The sequence below is a fragment of the Ursus maritimus genome, unplaced genomic scaffold (genome assembly GCF_017311325.1).
Source record: "Ursus maritimus isolate PB19 unplaced genomic scaffold, ASM1731132v1 scaffold_4, whole genome shotgun sequence".
Taxonomy (NCBI): domain Eukaryota; kingdom Metazoa; phylum Chordata; class Mammalia; order Carnivora; family Ursidae; genus Ursus; species Ursus maritimus.
The window spans coordinates 11,476,473-11,486,143 of NW_024426552.1; the positions used below are offsets into that span (position 1 = coordinate 11,476,473).

Consider the following 9,671-nt stretch of genomic DNA (forward strand, 5'->3'; position numbering starts at 1 on the left):
CGCGCCCCGCCGGCGCCCCTAGCCTAGCTCCCGCCGTCCGCTCCCGGCTCCCGGGGACTGAGGTGCAGCTGTGGACGCCGGCCGGGTCGGGGCGCAGCCGCCACCTCCTCTGCGCGCGCGCTCGGGGTCGACGTGGGTGTCGGGGCGGCCAGGTGAGTGCGGTCGGTCGGTCTCGCGGCGCGCGGGGGGCTCGCGCCCGCCGTACGCGCGTGGAGAGGCGCCCCCGGCCGGCCCGGCCTGCGCGGTGCGGCGGCGCCCAGCCCGGCCTCTCCCGCGCCCGGCGCCGCCCGGCGGAACGGGCCCTCGGAGCGCCGGGGCAGCCTGCACACCGGAGACCTCCGCCGCTCGCTCCGGCCCGGCCCGCGTCCCCTTGGGCCGACTGTGGCGGTGACGCGGGGGTATCGGCTCTCGACCCGGTCGGGCCGCACCGCCGCGTTACCTGGCCGTCGATTGCTTGTCTGGGAGGTCTGGAAGGTTCCCATCTCGAGCTTCTGGGCTTCCCAGGGCTGCGGGCTGGGGAGAGAGGCGGTGGACGGCTCGCACGGGGAGAGTGGGGGCGACTCAGGTACTTCGTCGCCCCTCTCGTTTGCTCCGAACCATTGCTGGGAACATTGTCAGTGTTCGGTGGACTTTCCCGACTCTGGCCTTAGGAGAGTCAGGTACAGAGGTGGGAGGAGGAAATGCTAGAGGCTTAGCATTCTTTTGGCAATTAATCATAAAGTGTTGAGTGTCCTTTTAGGTAAGTGGCAGCAGAGAATGCCACTGTGGCAATGGTAGTTGTGCTGGGGAAAACCATTTTGGCTTTTAACCAATAAATTGGGTTCCGAGTTAATCACTGAAAGGTGCTTAATCTCAAATGTCAGTATATGCTCTTTTTAAAGCCAAAGCAGTGATGAGATCGACTGTGCGCATTCCCTTACTGCTGTTAGTGCCGGGTGAGCGTGTGCGTGTGCGTGTGCGTGTGTGTGTGTGTGTCTCCCTCCGTCTGTGTGGTGGCGGGAGTCAAGCCTCCGATTCGAGTAAATGTGTAATCACCATGATGCCTCTCAAAGACAATTTCTCTTCTCGGAGTGTCCCACCTCTTCTGTCAAACTTCGTCTACCTGTACCGTGAATCCCTTTTCTTAACAATTCCCAAGGTTCTTACTGCCAGGCTTGTCACACGTCTTTTCCCATCATCTTTAGTCTCTTATTTGTCCTCTTGTGTTTCAAATCCGCTTAGGTTTCAAACGTAGAACACACGTTAAACATTTTTACCGATAATAGTGCTGCAGGACTCTTCACTCTTAAAATGAAAATCAGAAGTTATCTTGAATACCGATGCTGCAGGAAAAGCAAGTTTAATGAGAGCAGTTGGAGGATGTCGTTTTCCTCTTCCGGAGACACGCCCTCCCCTCCCCACCGGCCCCCTAGCCTCAGCCCACTAGGATTATCGCAGCCTTAACTGGCCGATCTTGAATGAATTCACTTTTGGAGTCCAAGGTAAAGCATTTATCTGATTAGTTTATTCTTATTTGCTATTTTTAAATGGTAAGAGTAATATCTCTAGGTTATAAAAAAGAAAATTTTTTGACATTACAGACTATCAATTGAACAGACAGCACAAAAGTGTACCAAGTAAAAAGTGCGAATTCTTTGTTCACTTTTCATCCTTTATATCCTCAGTTCCATTCCCTAGGAAGAGATCACCCCATAACCCTTCGGCAGTTGACTTATAATATCAGAACACATTTCCATATATGTATGTGTGGACCTACCTCATTTTTTAAATGCTGCATAGTATGCCATTGTTTAGATGTACTCTAATATATTGTATTGGTCCTGTACTGACGTACATTTTGGATGTTTCTGGATTTTAGCTGTTAAAAGCCTTGTTGCGTGAAAATCCTTTTGCCATTGTAGGGTAAGTTTCAGGTAGATAATTTAAATAGATTATTGTACTTCAGTATAATGTGAGTACCCTTTTCACCAGGAATCATTTTTATAACTTAAAAGATTTTATAATTTAAAGGCAGTAGCTAAATTTGTTCGTTTTAAGTGCATTTCTTAGAATCTGTGTGTCCTTTTATATTTAGAGACTGGATCAAGAAAATTTTGAGGACCTACCTAAATAATGGCGAATTTTTAAACCTTGTTTCCACTTAGTGGTATTGACTTTAAGGTTATATTCATTCATTTGATTGGCTTGGCAGGAATAAATAGAGAAGGCCTTCAGGAAGAGATTTGTGAACAGACATATTTTGTGTACTTTGTCCTATGATAAGCTCCTTGCATATCCAGTCATAACAAATTATTTTTCTCTTTTTTAAGTAAGTTTCTTTTATTGTGAAATGTATTGCAGGTACAAACAAAAAGTGTGTAGAACATACAAACATACATGTGTGTGTATATATATTTATATACATATGATAAAATGTGATTTTTATATATACATCTGTGATATATATTTAAAGAATATGATTGCTGTGATCATTGTATCTACCATCAGATTAAGAAATGAAACATTCGCGTCTTTCTTCCAGAGGTAGCCTCTATTCTGATCTGTTAATCTTTCTTGCTTTTTAAAATAAGCTTTACACAAATATACACATATACATATATATTTACACGTGTACATAAATGCACACACACAACAGACACATACATACATACCCATCCTGAACAGTATAGTTGGTTTTGAATGAATAGCATTAAAACAAAATCTCACACAAATAGATAATGAACATGTTTCAAAGTTTTACTTAACTGTTATAGAGAGTGCCACGAAAAGCTGGTTTTAAGAGAATTTAAGGAATATATGTAGTCCGCAGGGAAAGGAATGTCTGAACAGAATTGCCGAGTTAGATTTAATTGGTTAATGTTCCACACAGCAATAAAATCATGATGCCTTTGGGATTACTCTTTTCTACCAGGCTAGAAAAATCATAACACCTTATTAATTTCTCTAGTTAAACTCAAACCTTACAGGACTGTAAACTGTGTCTTTATTAACAGTGGGTTTTTTGTTAAATTAATAATTAGTTATTATTAATTATAGTTATTATTAATTATAATTAATTATTTTCCCCAGAGTGCAGATGAATTCCAAACAGGCTTATTAGAAAATACTAGAGCTTTCTAAATTTGAGATTAAAATTTTGTTTCATAATTGTAAGCCCAGACCTGACCGTGTAAGGAAAGGACGTTATTGTCACTATTAGATGAAGGTTTCCAGGAAAAGATGAGCAGAACAGAATGGCTTCAGCTTCCCTGACTGTTTACAGGAGACCTTTCTGAGGAAGTTAGTGGGTAGTGTTATGAGTGAGTCCTAGGAAATGGGCTTTACCACAGTAAGGGCTTCTGGAAAGCTCTAGTGTGGATCACATACAGGCACACCTTGTTTTATTGTGCCTCGCAAATACTGCCTTATTTGTTTATTAAATAAAGTGAAGGTTTGTGGCAGCCCTACGTGGAGCAAGCCTGTCAGCACCATTTTTCCAACAGCATTTGCTCCCTTCATGTCTCTGTCACATTTTGGTAATTCTTACAATATGTCAAACTTGTTTATTATTGTATTCGTTATGGTGATCTGTATGACTTGCTGAAAACTCGGATGATGGTTCACATTTTTAGCAATGAAGTATTTAAAGTATGTACCTTGTTTTCTTAGACATAGTGCTATTATACACTTCACAGACCACCGTATAGTGTAAACAGTGCTTTCATAAGCACTTGGGGAACAAGAAAAAATCATTTGACTCATTTTACGAGGTTATTCACTTTATTGCTGTGGTCTCTAACCGAATCTGTAATACCTCCGAGGTCTGCCTGTACTGGAAGGACAACAGAAGTGAGAGAGTGAGCGGCTCTGTATTTTCTGCTGTTTAGCTCACGTGGCCTGCCTGCAGCTACCAGGGTAGGTCACAGCAGAGCCTTTCTGTGAAGGAAGTGAGTGTCCTCTGCCGATGCAGCTGCAGGGCTTGGAAGGAGAGCAGGAACTGTATCACCATATGCTCAAGATCAAGCCAAGCCCAGCCGAGCACAGATAGGAATCTGGGCCAGGTTTCGGGGCACTCAGTCGTCAGGTGAAGACGCTGGTCTCGCAGCTGGGACATGCCTGCCTCGGGTTACACTACTTCAATCTGGCCTGGTTGTCCTCCTTGTCTGGGGCACAGCTGGATTCTCTTTAGTTCTCCTGTGTCGGATCTTTCCTGTATCCTAGATTCTCTCCCTTTCAAGAAATGTTTTTATTATTGAAGTATGACATACAATGTTACATTAGTTTCAGGTGCACACCATAGTGGTCTGACAATTCCGTACGTTACTCAGTGCTCGCTGCAGTAAGTGTAGCTACCGTCTGCCACCGTACAATATATTATCGACTCCCTATGCTGTACTTTTCATCTCCCATCTTATTTATTTTATACCTGGAAGTTCGTATCCTGTATTCTCTTTTCTTGATTTATTCTCTCTAGTGGTGCTCAAACTCTAGTAGCTTCTTGACAAGCAGAGTTACATTTTTTTGGAGACCTTGCCTGTCTGAATATGTTTCAATTCTGTACTCATACTTCAATGATACTTTTACTAGTAATAGAATTTCAGTTGAGGGGCGCCTGGGTGGCACAGCAGTTAAGCGTCTGCCTTCGGCTCAGGGCATGATCCCGGCGTTATGGGATCGAGCCCCAAGTCAGGCTCTTCTGCTGTGAGCCTGCTTCTTCCTCTCCCACTCCCCCTGCTTGTGTTCCCTCTCTCGCTGGCTGTCTCTATCTCTGTCGAATAAATAAATAAAATCTTTAAAAAAAAAAGAATTTCAGTTGAAAATAATGTTCCTTCAGTATTTTGAAGTTATTGCTCCATTGTTATCTGCTTCCAGTATTTTTTTTTTTAGAAAGGGAGGGGGAGGGGCAGAGAGAGAATCTTAAGCAGGCTCCATGCCTAGCATGGAGCCCAGTTCGGGGCTGGATCTCACAACCCTGAGCCAAAATCAAGAGCAGACACTTAACCGACTGAGTCACCTAGTTGCCCTGGGGATCTAACTTTCTTTTTTTAATTTTTTTTAATTTTTATTTTTGTTTTTAAAGATTTTTATTTATTTATTTGACAGAGATAGAGACAGCCAGTGAGAGAGGGAACACAAGCAGGGGGAGTGGGAGAGGAAGAAGCAGGCTCATAGCGGAGGAGCCTGATGTGGGGCTCGATCCCAGAACGCCGGCATCACGCCCTGAGCCGAAGGCAGACGCTTAACTGCTGTGCCACCCAGGCGCCCCCTGGGATCTAACTTTCTAACTGCTTCCCCCAGGTCTTTCCTGGGTTGGTTCTCAGCTCTCCCTGCTGCTGGCTTGGGCATTCAGCTTTCTTGGCTGTGCTAACTCAGTCTGTGCTAACCACTGCCTATCTGCTTTCCAGCTTTCAGAATTTCATTGCTCTTGTCTCCTCTTCTGTTCTCCATAGCATTAGGAGTTTCCAACTTTTTAAAAACTCTCTTTATTATAGTTTTAGTGAAGCTTCAGGAGGGAGCAAAATGAGATGCTTATGTGCAGTCTGCTGTCTCCACCTAAAGCAGTAATAGTTTTTCTGGACTGAAGAATCATAGCAGTGTTGCCAGGAGCAGAGCGTTTGCTCAAAGCAATCATATGTATGTGAACCTTCTTTTTGGTGGGGAGTGGTTGATGGCATTGAATGATCACACATGCAGGACACAGCTTTTATTATTAAGTCTCACTTTCAGGGTGGCTCAGTTGGTTAAACATCTGCCTTTGGCTCAGGTCATGATCCCAGGGTCCTGGGATCGAGCCCTGCATTGGGCTCCGTACTCTGCAAGGAGCCTGCTTCTCCCTCTCCCTCTGCCTGCCACTCCCACTGTTTGTGCTCTCTCTCTGTCAAATGAATAAATAAAATCTTTTTTTTTTTAAGATTTTATTTATTTATTTGACAGAGAGAGAGAGACAGCCAGCGAGAGAGGGAACACAAGCAGGGGGAGTGGGAGAGGAAGAAGCAGGCTCTTAGTGGAGGAGCCTGATGTGGGGCTCGAACCCAGAACGCTGGGATCACGCCCTGAGCCAAAGGCAGACGCTTAACCACTGTGCTACCCAGGCGCCCCGAATAAATAAAATCTTAAAAAAGTTTCTCACTTTCTGAGAGGGGTGCTGTCATCACCCCAGTTTACATACCAGAAAACCATAGCCTAGGGAGGGTTTTTTTGTTGTTTTTTTTTCCCTAAGATTTTTTATTTATTTATTTGACAGAGAGAGAGCCAGCTAGAGAGGGAACACAAGCAGGGGGTGTGGGAGAGGAAGAAGCAGGCTCCCAGCGGTGCAGGGAGCCCTATGCGGGGCTTGATCCCAGGCTCTGAGCCAAAGGCAGATGCTTAACAACTGAGCCACCCAGGCACCCCAAGCCTAGGGAAGTTTAAAACTCAAATAGTGCTGGCACATAGCAACTGTTCCCTGAAAAGAAGAATGGAAACATGAACCTGGTCAAGTAGGTATAGCTGGGAAGAGGCTGGATGTGGGAATGGGCCCAAGGCATTTTTTTGGGGAAAAAAAAAATTTTTTTTTTTTAAAGTAAACTCTGTGCCCAATGTGGGGGTTGAATTCACAACCCCAAGATGAAGAGTTGCATGCTCTACCATCTGAGTTATCCAAGTGCCCTCAAAGCCTGTCCTTTTCACTGCCTCTGTGTGGTTTATGCTGGAAGGTGGTAGTTGGTACTTCAAAGTGTCCATGTCCTTTGAGCCTTTTAGGAATAATCTTACTATAGACCTCTTCTGAACTCATTTTAATGCCTTTGCTTTCCCAGTAATGCTTGTGAAGAGGCTTCCCTTTCATCTGTGTGGGTTAGAAGCTGTGACCCTGGAGACAGTTTATCTGAACTGGGGAGGAGGACATTTACTGAGCAATCCCAGAGGATGTAAAGATGCCTCAGTAGGGCTTCTGCCGGAGAGCCTGGGTAAACACGGCCTCAGTGAGTGGCATTTTGCCATGGCTGGAGCAGCTCGTGGATTATGTAGCTGTCGTCTGAGTTTAGGTGGCAATTCATGATAGTAAGACTTCCTGTTTTTTTCAACTTTTTTATTACAGAAAATTGTGAGCATATAGAAAAGTTCAGCAGTGGATTCAACATTTTGCCCTATTTGCTTTATTATTTTTCCCTCTGCTTAACCATGTGATAGTATGTTGCTGATATTGACACTTAACCCCTAAATATGTAAACATGTGTCTCCTAAAAATAAATCATTCTCTTACATAACCACAATTCTACCATTATCCCACCCAAGAAAATAATTCTGTAATACCTTTTAATGTCTGACCTGTATTCAGATTTCCCCATGTGGCTCAGACTGCTTTAAAGAAATTGTTTTTGAAACTAGAATCAGTGAAGGTTTATACATTTCACTTAGTTTGTTAATTGTATGTTTTGACATAGTTGAAATTAATGATAAATGGATTTGACATAGTTGAAATCCTTTGAAGTTTCTGGTTCATATTGCTGTTGGAGACTGCTTCATTACAGTCTAGATGGTGATGCTTAGAATCTTAGCAATGGAAGAAAGGGACCCTTGAGTGAATTTGGAGTAGTGATTCCTATGGTTTACATGGGAAGTTTGGTGTGTTTTTTAACCTGGGAGGTTTTAAAAAGTGGATAACTTGGGGGCGCCTGGGTAGCGCAGTCGTTAAGCGTCTGCCTTGGCTCAGGGCATGATCCCGGCGTTCTGGGATCGAGTCCCACATCAGGCTCCTCCGCTGGGAGCCTGCTTCTTCCTCTCCCACTCCCCTGCTGTGTTCCCTCTCTCGCTGGCTGTCTCTCTGTCACATAAATAAATTAAAAAAAAAAAATCTTTAAAAAAAGTGGATAACTTGGCATTACTCTTGACTTTATGATCTTTGGGGGAGGGGGGTTGCAACTACCTTTTTATTTTTTTAACTCCACAAGTTACTATGAAGTTAGCTTCATACTGCTCCACGGACTTATGTTTGGGAACCACTGACTTAGTCCACCTGTCTCATGGGCCAGTGTCACAACTTAAAGAATATCAGAGCCAGTACTAGAAGCCGGGCTCCTCGTGTTCTTTTTTTTTTTTTTTTTTTTAGACATTATTTGAATACCATTTGTTAAACATACACACAAAGTAATTGCTCTGCAACATGATGTACTATTATTGAAGCAAAACAAAAACTCGTGAAAGCATTTATGCTAATTCCGCCTAGAGAGGGAAATGTTTGATGTGTGTCCTGAAGGTTGACTTACAAGTTTGCCTGTAGACAAGAAATGAAAGGGGCATTCCAAGAGTGTGTGTGTGTGTTTAATATTATAGGTATATATTAAATTAATATAGCTAATATAGATATGTATTATTGTATCAGATATATAGTATATATGACCATATATTATATATTATGTATCTAATATAGTAATACATATCTGTAGTAGGTTTGTGAAATATCTGAATATATTTATGTCTAAATTAGATATATAAATATAAACATATGAAATATAAATATAGCCATAGACAATTTAGCAGCTTGCCCCCCAGTAGGTATTCATCAAGTACTGGCTGCCTTCCCCCTTCCGTTTCTTTGTGGCTTTAGGTATAGTGTCAAGATGGCTGGAGGTATAGTGTCAGGATAGCAGGAGGTAAGAAGACTGTGTTAGGGAAAGATTTCAAGCACCCTGTACATTTCGGAATTTATCTCACTAGCTGTTAGAAGTTTGTGAGTGAATGGCATGATCCAATCTGAGTGTTAGAGAGGAGAGGAAATTCTGGCAGAATATGGACTGGGGAAGGCAAGGAGGATGATTTTAAGAAATAATATGTTTGAATATATTGTCACAGCAGAACTTATTTTCCTCACCCAAATGATGTTTTTTATTACTAGCTTTTACAGATTATCGGTTTCACTTGTTTCTTTTTTTAAAAAAGATTGTATTTATTTATTTGACAGGGAGAGAGAGAGCACAAGTGGGGGAGCGGCAGGCAGAGGGAGAGGGAAGAGCCAGCTCCCTGCTGAGCAGAGAGCCCAGCATGGGATCATGACTTCAGCCAGAGGCAGATGCTTAACCAACTAAGCCACCCAGGCATCCCCAGATTATCAGTTTCAATAAACCTAGGTATAAAGTTGACTCTTCATTTTATAACAGGATGAGACATGTATGCATTTCACATTTTGAAAGCTATAATAGAGTCAGTCATTCAGCAAATATTTGAGTGCCTAGCCTCGTGTGCATCAGGCACTGTGCTAGACTCTGGGAATGCCACAGTGAGTGAAAGTGGACTTAGACTGTCCTTCATGGAGCTTACTCTCTACAGGGGTGGTAAATATTAATCAAATAATGAGATTAATAATGCAATACTAGGGGATTAGGAAGTCGTGAAAGTCAGTATCATTTCTCACTTAGATATTTCAGTAGCCTGTGGACTGGTCTCTCTCTTTCCACTCTTAGCCCTTATAGTCTGTTCTCCCACAGAAGCCTAAGGGAGCCTTTTAAATGTACATCACTCTATGCAGCACTCTCTTATGGCTCTCCATTTCAACCAGTAAAACCAGAGTCCTCACAGTGGCCTACGAGGCTCTGTAAGTATCCTCTCTTATGGCTCTCCATTTCAACCAGTAAAACCAGAGTCCTCACAGTGGCCTACGAGGCTCTGTAAGTATCCTCTCTTATGGCTCTCCATTTCAACCAGTAAAACCAGAG

General features: G+C 43.1%; 1 protein-coding gene across 1 annotated transcript in view; it reads left to right on the forward strand.

The window, feature by feature from the left end:
- The window catches only part of TMEM50B (transmembrane protein 50B), a 36,703-nt gene continuing 27,032 nt past the window's right edge, over positions 1-9,671 (forward strand). The window contains exon 1 of the mRNA XM_040621011.1: positions 1-152. The gene's annotated coding sequence lies outside the window, so the exon portion shown is untranslated. The remainder of the gene's footprint in view (positions 153-9,671) is intronic.